Raw genomic sequence first — 11,389 nt, forward strand, 5'->3', positions numbered from 1 at the left:
GCGAGGAGTGAATTCCACGACAGTTTATTTATAATAAAATTATAAGAAAGTAGCTCATATTATGTCGAGGTTGAACAATGATTCTATAGTGGAAAGCCATTTTAACAACCCTAAAAGTGAAGTGATGGTAGGGAAAACGGCAGAAGTAGTTAATTTCCTCGAAAAATAGGTCAGGTCTACTTTGATACTTTATTAATTTATCATTTCCTCCAAAACGTTGTAGCTGTTGTTGTTTTGGGTTTTATGGGAACTTAATTCCTATGTGCTATCACCTTAGAATAATTGTCGCTTGTTGTGGCTAGAAGATACGCCATCGCCAATTGTTAGCGGTACAACAAACTGTAGTACATCGATTTTTGCGCCAAAACCCACTATTAATATAGATTTTATATTCAATATTATATCTAATATTAGGCTTCTTATTACTTTGATTGTTACCAGTTTACTTTTCATGATTTTAGTTATCGTCTAAAATATTATCATTATTGAAAAAAAATATTTTACTTTAATATTACAACATAGATTGTACATTCAGGCTAAAATATATCCCATTCAGGGTGATAAATTTATATCAGTATCTCTATTAGTCCTTTAAATCCTTGATGCAGCAAATAGCGAATATTATCCCCCAGAAGTAAGGACTGACTGTCTGACTATTGTTACGCGAAAATGAAGAAAACAATACTTAAAGACTAACAAAAATAAAGAATTATTTTTTTTTAGCTACCACGTTAGTCCAACAGTTGGGAGAAAGTATTGTATCACATAGTGTTTCTTGTTTACGTATTGTTTTCGTAAACAACAGAATAATTCGTGAAGCAAGGGTTTTTTTCGCATCAGAATTTTTCCGCAGCTTTAGTTAACTTCAATGTTGATATGAACCTGAAGCTTCTTCGGTTCACCCTTTTCACCGTAACCAAACACACCATGTACGCATTCGTTCGATACCGCCACGGGAAATGATTCATTGTGCCTTATCTCCGGTGGCCTGCGTGGACTATCTGATACCACGGCCAAATACGGTTAATGCAACCCTCACATCTCTCTCTCCCTCTCCCACTTTCTCTGTGCCCTGTTTTCACCAAAAATCCCGTTAATAAATCTGGAAACTTTTATTACCGACCGTGGCGACACTCGTGTTACACAGCACGCTCGCCAAACTACGGGGCAACCAGCAGGACAACATAAGCTTCTGGTCGTCGATAAATTGCCATGGTAGGAGAAAAACAAATACCGCTGCTCGCATGAGCATACCCAGCGAGGTTGCTCGGATAAAAGGTGTGTGTGCTGCTGTGTAAGTGGCGCAAGCTGAGAACAAAGCCTTAGGAGCGTTTCCCCAATTATTGACTTCCGTTCGGTTCGTTACACCCCAAAACAGGGCGACCGGTGTAGGGAAGCAGTTTGAACCCATTAATCTCTACTTGAACTTTTACAGCAAGAAGAGGTGGCTTATTTTGGCACAAGCGTGTACTTTTAAAGAAGTCGTTGAGTACGTAACATGCTGCATAGAGCGATACAATAATTCAAGGTGTATACTTTCTGCTGACTGAGTCTGTTACGCGTAGCCATATGGAAGAAAGTCCCCAAAACGTGTTAAAGCCAAAAGTGTGCTTGCGGAAATACAACTGCTTTTGATTGTAGGCGTTCGCTCGATACATCGAAGGAACCTAGAACCATTTCCACCTAACTCCAACTATCGATTGTACGCGAATAAACATTCATCCATCATCCTCATCGCCAGATGCTTCGCGACGCTGCTTATAGCACGATACAACCACTGCAACAGCATCGCACCATACAATAGCACTGAACCGAGCGATTATTTCAGCGACAATAACGATTCAATTTCCCCTGTTGACGGATAAGGGGCGTCGGAATTGGAATGCTCTGGCTGGGATGCAGATTAGAACGCGCGCTTCAAAGACTGCCAAGGTCAGCAAACAACATGTTGTTTATGCTCCAACTGGGAAGATCTTTTCGCTCGTTTGAGGATATTTAATACCGTACCTTATTTGCGCACCGATCGGGGTGATATCATCGACCAAAACAAAGGAATAGGTATCCGTGGAACGTAACGAGAACGATTGCAGCAAACCGTTTGCGGGACGAAAATCTTTTAGAACACATCCGGGCTATTGTTCGCCCAGCTAGTCTTGCACTCTTTAAAAAGAAAACGAAAATAATTTGCGCTTACACTTTGGCTTTAACTTTCTACTGCCAGCCCAAGAATTACCCCGTCTTACGCTAATCCATCATTATGCTACGGGTTGATAAATAGCACCCTAAATGAACTTCCGGCCTCTGGTCCTTCTTTATACACGCAAAATATATCGAGTGTGTTGGAACCGCTGTTCGCCGGACATCCGTTCGCTCGACGCTCAATCGACGCGTTCGCCGTGCTGCTGGTGTTTTGAGTGTGTTGCCGAGCCAAAAAGGTTTCAAATTCCCGTCATTTTTAGCATCAAACGCTCCGGAAAAAGTCTAACCGTCCCAAAGTAGTTACGCTCGGGGTTATCACGGCTCATGTGGGTCGAGGGTGTCTTTGTGTCTGTATGTGCATATGAGTTTGTGAGAAGCCACAAAATGGGACGATAAAAATCATTTCTTACGCTGATGGAGCCGTGTTTAGATGGATGAGAAAATACAACCGAAATCATTTGTTGTCGGCAACAGCCGGCCCCGGGATACGCAGGAATCTCGTAAAGTAGCTTAGTGAACGGTGTGCTTCAGGGGGTATTTTGGTACAAATAGCTCAATTGTTCGAAGATTGCTACATTACAGCTCGATGTTTTGTTTGGTCAAATATTCTATGGTACAGTTCTTTCTTTGATTATTGTCAGGTCAATAGCTATGTGACGTTGACATAGGCATGCATTATGAATAAAGACAGGGAGAACTTAAAATGGTAGTAACATTGAAAAAGATTTAAAAAAAATAGTTTCTGGAACATATCTTTGATACATCAATACAGTTATCAGTTTTCTAGATAGAAAATTTCGTTTCTATAAAAAAAACTTTTGCAGGAAGATCCTCATTTTTTAAGATGTTTTTCATTTCAATTATACTTGTTTAATATTGTTATTGTCATACCATCTCTTCATTGATTTCAAAGCCGCATATGATAGCATAGCCAGGGTAAAACTGTACGACGGTATGAGCTCTTTTGGAATCCCGGCCAAACTGATAAGGCTAGTTAGAATGACTATGACCAACGTCACTTGCCAGGTGAGGGTGGATGGAAAACTCTCAGGACCTTTTGCTACCACCAAGGGTCTGCGCCAGGGGGTCTCCTATTCAACCTGGCGCTAGAATGGGCCATCCGCGACTCGAGAGTGGAGACTACGGGAATGTACACCTATTTTTCGTTCCCCTCCTAATCCTCCCTGGTCCAATCGTACTCTTCGCAACCTGAAAAAGGATAGAATGAAATATCTTAGGAGGTATCGTCTGAACCGATCTGCTTTCAACTTTCGTTTATTTAAGTACGCTGCCTCTGCGCATCGACTATACAACAGGGCTTGTTTTGAGGCCTATTCGAGTAGACTGCAATCGCGTTTCCGTTCTGATCCAGCATCCTTCTGGCAATTTGTTAGGATTCGAAGAGGGTGCAATACGTTACCTAATGAAATGGTACTTGATTCTCGAACTGCCTCTACGCCTGTTGAGATCTGTGAGCTATTCTCTGCACATTTTTCCCAAATGTTTGAGCCACCGGTTAGTGACCCTAACCTTATTGAGGGTGGGCTACTCTACACGCCAGAGAACTTAATTAATCTCTCCGATATTTCGGTTAGCTCTGAAACAGTTGTACAGGTGTTATTTGGGTTGAAACGTTCTTTTACTCCTGGTCCAGATGGCATTCCTGCCTCTGTTTTAATAAACTGTAAGGACGTGCTTGCTCCACACCTTGCTAAAATTTTCAACCTTTCACTTTCTCTTGGGGTTTTTCCTGCTCTTTGGAAATCCTGTTGGCTTTTTCCGGTACACAAAAAGGGATACCGTAGCATTGTTTCTAATTATCGTGGGATAACCCAAACTTGCGCCACAGCCAAAACTTTTGAGCTATGTATCCTTCCAACCATACTTCATAGTTGTAGTTCAGCTATTAGCCCTAAACAGCATGGGTTTATGCCTGGTAGGTCTACTTCAACTAATCTCATGTCTTTTATTTCCAATATTTTTAGATCTTTTGAGGCCGGTACCCAACTTGATGCAATATACACCGACTTTCATGCTGCTTTTGATAGTTTGCCTCACTCTTTATTATTAGCTAAATTGTCTAAACTTGGTTTTGGTGATGGCATTATTAGCTGGCTGTCCTCATATTTAAGTAATTGATCATGCAGGGTTAAAACCGGGTCGTACTTATCTGAGGAGTTTTTTTGTACGTCAGGTGTCCCTCAGGGTTGTGTGCTAAGTCCACGTCTGTTTTCTTTGTTCATCAATGATGTTTGTAATGTTTTACCTCCTGATGGTCATCTCCTTTATGCAGATGATATCAAAATCTTTTTACCTGTGTCCTCTTCTTCTGATTGTCTGAGACTTCAGCATTACCTCAATGCATTTGCTCATTGGTGTTCATCCAATTTACTTCGCCTGTGTCCCGAAAAATGTTCTGTTATTTCTTTCTCTCACTCTCTTTCTCCTATTTTATTTAACTATACTCTCTCTAGCGCTTCCCTCTCTCGTGTTATGTCCATCCGTGACCTTGGTATTATACTTGACTGTCGTCTTAACTTTAAACTGCAGCTTGATGAGGTGCTACTAAAAGCAAATCGAACCCTTGGGTTTATCTTACGTTTTACCTCTATCTTTAGAGATCAAAGCATCCTAAGAATCCTTTATTGTGCTTTGGTAAGGCCTATTCTTGAATATGCAAGTATCATCTGGAATCCTCCCACTATTGATGGCTGTTCGAGAATTGAAAGCATTCAGCGCCTCTTTACCAGGATTGCCTTTCGTCGTTTGTTCGGTGCTGCCTCACTACCTCCCTATGAAACGCGATTGCAGTTATTCAATCTTCACTCCTTAAGCTTCCGCCGCCAAGTGTTTCAGGCTTGTTTTATTGGTGGCTTATTACTTTCTGCTACTGATGCTCCTGATTTACTCTCGTCCATCTCGCTGTATGTTCCCTCTCGTTCTCTTCGTCCACGTGATCCTCTGTCAATTGAAACACGTCATACTCTTTATACTTTCAATGACCCTCTTCTGTCCTGTTTCAGGTTGTTTAACCACTTTTACTATCTCTTTGATTTCGACTGCTCTCTTAACTCTTTCCGTAACCGTATTTTTTCTTCTAATTCCCTTTAATTATTCTCCTTAGTTTTCTATTACTCTCTTTTTTTTTGTTTTTGTTAAGTTTATGATAGTCTCTACGCTCTACTCTTGTTTTTTTTTTCTTTTCTTTTTTGCTAGGTCAAGACTAGGTTAGTTAGGCTTAGTTTTTCATGAATTATTTTGTTTATTTGTTAGTATTAAATTAGTTTTAAGTCTATTATATTTAGCCTTGATGGCGGATATTGTATGAAATAAATGAAATGAAATGAAATAAGTCAACCCAGATCCTGCCATACGCTGATGATACAGACATCACTGGTCTGCGGCTCTCCTATGTAGCAGAAGCCTACCAAGGGATCGAGTAGGCGGCAGAGAGCCTCGGATTGCAGATAAACGAGGCAAAGACCAAACTGATGGTGGCAACATCAGCGGGCCTATCAATAAATAATCAGAATCTACGTAGGTGTGATGTACAGATAGGTGAACGCACTTTCGAAGTCGTCCCAGATTTCACCTATCTGGGATCAAAGGTCAACAACGACAACAGCATGGAAGCTGAGTTGCGCGCAAAAATGCTGGCTGCCAACTGGTCATTCTACAGCCTGTAAAATCAGTTCACCTCAAAGAACCTGTCGCGACGGACGAAGCTGGGACTATATAGTACCTATATAGTTCCGGTACTCACATACGCCTCTGAGACATTGACACTGTCCAAATCTGACGAAGCCCTCTTAGCCGCATTCGAGAGGAAGATGCTTAGAAGGATACTTGGCCCCGTATGTGTGGAAGGACAATGGAGGAGCCGATATAATGACGAGCTATACGAGATGTACGGCGACCTCACTGTCGTACAGCGTATCAAGCTCGCCAGGCTCCGGTGGGCTGCCCTTGTTGTACGGATGGAAACAGACGACCCAGCCCGTAAAGTCTTTTTAGGCCGTCCACTAGGACAAGGGCGTGGTAGGCCCAAATTCAGGTGGCAAGATGGTGTGGAGACGTCCGCCATTTATGGCCGTGATAACGGACTGGCAGACGAAAGCGCGAGACAGTGAGCGGTTTCGGACACTCCTGAGGCAGGCCAAGACTGCAAAGCGGTTGTAGCGCCGGATAAGTAAGTAAGTAAGTAATATTGTTGTTGTACAAGTGGATAAAAAAGTATTTAAAAAAATCTATAATAATAAAATTAAAACAAACAAAGTTAATATCTTCTTTGGCACAACAACTGCTGTCGGTCAAGGCCTGCCAGCACCCACTAGTGAAGTGAGCTTGGCTTTCAGTGACTTATTGTTACCATAGCAGGATAGTCAGTCCTACGTATGGGGGCGCGGTCTATTCGGGACTTGAACCCATGACGGGCATGTTGTTACGTCGTACGAGTTGACGACTGTACCACCAAAGTTAATATAGTTCTAGTATAGTTATAGAAAAAGATTGAACCTAATATGAAAACTTATCTCTTGTACAGTTTGAAAGGTCATTGCATCATTAAGAATTTGATATCGCACATATATTAAGATTAAATCTACTTCTTCTAATTTGATGCAACAATCTTAATTGAACTAAGCCTCTCTCAGGTTCTAGGTTATCTGTGACTTGTTTGTGTACTCATAACCAGGTTAGTCAGTCCTGCGTATAGGAGCTTGGTCCACTTGCGTCATACCTGCTCCTGTAACAGACTTACTACACACCATGTCCTTGATACTAATATAGCTGTTCATATTTGTGTTCCAGGCAATCCGTTGTATGTGTCTGTGCACTTCACACAATTGTATTTGCCAGTGTATTTTCTCCTTTTCTAAAAATCATCTTTCGTTGCAGGTACAAAAGAAATGTCAACACATACACCGTTACCTATGCTAAGCTTTGCTCAAGCATTGCGTTGACCTACAAACGCAACAATCACTCCTTAGAAACCGAAACATCCTCGTAATGGTTGCCCCCCCCCCCCCCACCCCCTTGCCACGCCATACCATTGCCGGTTAGGATGCGCAAACAGCTGAAGCAATTGTCTGCCACCATTATGTTTTTCCATGGGTTCCAGAAGAATGCCACTACCATTCCTACTTGTTTTGCACAAAACTAGGTGAGTGTTATTAAATTAAGCTGACAGCTGAGACTTTACCACCACTCGGCGCCGTCGTCGTTCATTGGAAATGACAAAAATATAGCACAAACGCATGGCCATCTCGGTGCGAAGGAGACTTTTACTGTTGCAGGCCCCCATTTCACGCACTCGTGCTTTGTGTCCTTTGTCGTTCCACCGAAGATGGCTCTTTTCAAAACTTCTTAAGCACCACAAATACAAACACACACCCACAGGCACGCAGTGTATGGGCAAGGCTGGCACTGGTGGTGGGACTGGCTGAACAGCAAGCCACAAGATGGCTCCCACAGAGACTCGCCGGAAATATTAATCGTCATCGCCTGTCCCGATGACAATACGGGGGTCGGTTTCGTTATTGCTGTGAACATGTCATTGCAGCTACCGCAGAAGCCATTATTCGTTTCCGGTGTCCTAAATTTCTGCACCATCAAGGAGAGTCGGTCATTCCTTAGCATATGGAGTTTTTCCGCCATGCCGGGCAGATATAAACGACTGGGGAAACAGGGACGAATTTCATGTGGGATAATTTGCAGGTTATTTTACCCATTTTTTGTTTCGTTATCTTTGATTTAAACAGTTTTATTTTCGATTAACGGACATTTACGCTTATAATGCAATAAGTTTGCTTAATGTTGGTTTTTTAATAGTGATGCAAACTGTGTTTTCCATTTCACACATTCGGAGGCAGTAAACCGTTCCGCTCCTTTCCACCGTCAGCCAGAGTGCATTAGTGGGCCGTAGGAGACACCGTACTCTCCATTGCGCGACATAATTTATGATACTTGCACCCGCGATGTGAATAAAATGGATGTACCGTGTGCATAATGACGACAGCAGCAAGGTATAATAGCGTTGCCTTTGTCCCCGTGCCCCGATAGACGACAATATGCTCTTGCACGACAATCACAACACGCCGCAGCCCACGCCACTATAAAGGTAGTAAAAGTGGAAAAAAGATAAAGCAAAGCAAAGCAAAAACCCACGACCTCCGCCTTCCTTTTCGGGCAGTGATAACGGAGGGCAAAACGAATGAAAGCGAAATTTCATTTTCACCACAATCACTGTGCATAAACGCGCCATACCAATAAACCGTGCACGCCAATAAAACGCCATTGCCAGATATGGTTGATAATATACAGCGAAAGGTGACAATTGAATGTTTCCGCCCGCGAGTTGGGGGAGAAAAGCGTAATCGAAATCAAAGTGATAATACCAATAAACTGTCTAGGCGATAAGTCAAAGCAAGAGGGAAACCGTTGCGCCCTTGCGACTGTTTTCAATCAAACCGTCAACCGCGAACGGAAGCAACGCGTCATTGTGCGTTTTGCGCACCCAGCATGCATCGCACTTGCAACCTGTCGGACGGATGCTTGTGGACTTCAAACGAAGCAGTTTCGCGGTAATGTTGCCCGTTGAAGGGAGGGGGTAGAATATGAAGCCTTGAAAAGGATAGCCTTTACGCTTCATCGGCTCGAACCTCGGGGAAAGACAACGGGAACTGTAAGTCGATGTTAATCACCGCACAAAAGAATGACGTCATTCGAGCAGAGGAAAGCTTTCGTAAAGCTTCGTCCCCTACCGCTAGGAATGATAATACTCGGTTGACGAAAAGCTCGAAGGAAGAGACCCGTTTGGGAGCGCTGCCGTTTGGGCTGAAGGGTGTGGAATTCGGGCCATGGGATTTGATTGAATTCTTCTTCTCTCCGGCTCCCGTGTGAATGGGCGGAAAATGTTGTGACGTACGTAGGACGCACGTTTTACCGTAGTGCGTGGGTTTCTGCTGTTCATGTCCGTACTGCAGGCGTACTTCTATCACTCCGTGCGATGACTCCGCCTTCTAGTTCACTACAGCGGGACGGCAGCTATTATGAGAAGCAACACGGTTGGTTTTGGTTGCTCGTAAATGGTTTAGGTTGCCCATTTTTTATGTTAAATGGTTTGTGTGGTCCTTTCTCCCGTACCGTTTTATATTCTGGATAATAATCATAAAAGTAATAATAGTATTGTTGAAATGTTTAAGTCAGTTTAAATTTAATTGGATTTTAAGTCAATTTCGTGTTATTTTTGTTGACGCTTAGTAATAATAGCAGTTTTTTTATTATTGTGTATGGTGTCTTGAGTCCTTGCGCTTGATTTTGGTAAAATTTATCAGAAGAAAAAGGATATGACTTAACATTTATTCAATTTGTTTCAATTCAATTTGCTGCTCTTTAGAATCAGCATTCCATATTAAAAGGCTACATTTATGTGTTACCGAACTTGTGATAACATAAATTGGAAATAAATCGGGATCGCTATTTGTTAAACAAACTGTTCCTTTTCACTGTTTTATTTTTTACTGATTTTCATAATTTTGCATGCAACGGACCCAAAGCATAGCCCAGATAGCAGTATAAATAACACAAATCAAACCAAAACAAAAAAAATGGCTCTCTCTCTCTCTCTCTCTCTCTCTCTCTCTAACGCACACAAACACACCGACCGTTGACCGTCACACATTTGTATGCATCATCAGTCAAACGATGAACAGCCGCTCGGCGCACAACTTTCCAGCGTGCGATTTGCAATGACCCACATTTTCAAGGTGGCACCAATTAAAGGGCAAGGTGGACGCAAAAGACGGGCGGACCCAAAAGAGAATGTTGATCAACGCTTACGGGTTCGGGTGAGCGAGAAGAAGCTGCGGAGCGCACCAAATCTTACACCAACACACCCCATCGAACGCGCGCGCGTGTGTGTGTACCGCGAAGAAAGAACGATGGAATCTCCCGCGAGCATTCCGAAAGCCTCGCGCCTGCCAGCATGGCTTTCGTTTGGGCTAACCTAGCTGACGTACATTGACCCCAAGATTGGCAAGTGGCCCGGGGCACAAACCAAATCGCTTTCCATGCAAGCGACTGTAAGGATTACAGTGGTGTACAACAATCGGCAACCCGTTAATAAATTAATTAATGAAATAAAAGAAATAAATTATTTTAAACTGTTTCTGTGAAATAGATCTACATTTGTACGTGAAAAATAAACTTTACGTTTGGTAATGTTGTATTCAGAACTGATTTGCCCCTAACATTCTAATATTTAATTCATTTTCGTCTAGCTTGAAATCGACTACATGAAATAAACAAAAAAGTAAACAAATATGTCAACAATGACGCATTTCAACGTTAGTGTTATTAGGAAGTTTGTAAAAAAGTTCAGAATCACGTAATATTTGTGTAAGGAATGAAATCTATATGAATTTGTAAGACAGTTGTGTAGAATGTAGTAAAATCAATTTAAATGTTTTTTTTTCTTTGGTAGACGCGCCATCAAGGATACTTTTATCTTCTAAAGCAATGATCAAAAGAAGCACGAAAACAAGTTATCATTTAACAAATGATTCCACCATTTCGCAATGACAAAATTAAGTAAAATCTTTCTGACTGCACTGTAACCTGTTGCACTGCTTTTACTTCAGCTTGCACGAGACCCAAGTGATGGTTATCACAAAATTCTGCTCAGCGCACCAACCTCGTTTTCTCTCTCTCTCTCTCTCTCTCTCTCTCTCTCTCTTTCTCTCTCTCTCTCCTATCCCTCTCCTATCACTCTGCCTCTTTTTCTCCGTTCATCAGTTCACCGAAGGATATATTTCATTGTGACATTGTGATCTGTGCATTCCGCTAAACGACATCGAAACGGCTGATCACCATTCAACGGCAGCATCGCTAGAGCTCTGGCTTGTGATCTCGGTTCACTTTTACCAAACACACGCCAAAGCTTGTCGCCCTCAAGGGCAGCAGGGGATTGCCCAGCAACAGAACGTACCACCCAGCGGGCAAAAAGATTCCCAACGGCGCATTGACCAGGTGCACGACCATCCCTTTTTGGGCCGGTTTGCCAAAAAACCAGTTGAATTGCTACCCGGTAGGGTTCAAGCAAGGCTTTTTTTTCTTTTTGCGCAAGTGAATGTCCCTCGCAAACAGAAACAGGTGATTTTTGTTGTTTCGATTTGTTGCTACCAACACAATC

The sequence above is a fragment of the Anopheles gambiae genome, chromosome 2 (genome assembly GCF_943734735.2).
Source record: "Anopheles gambiae chromosome 2, idAnoGambNW_F1_1, whole genome shotgun sequence".
In the NCBI taxonomy this organism is placed as follows: domain Eukaryota; kingdom Metazoa; phylum Arthropoda; class Insecta; order Diptera; family Culicidae; genus Anopheles; species Anopheles gambiae.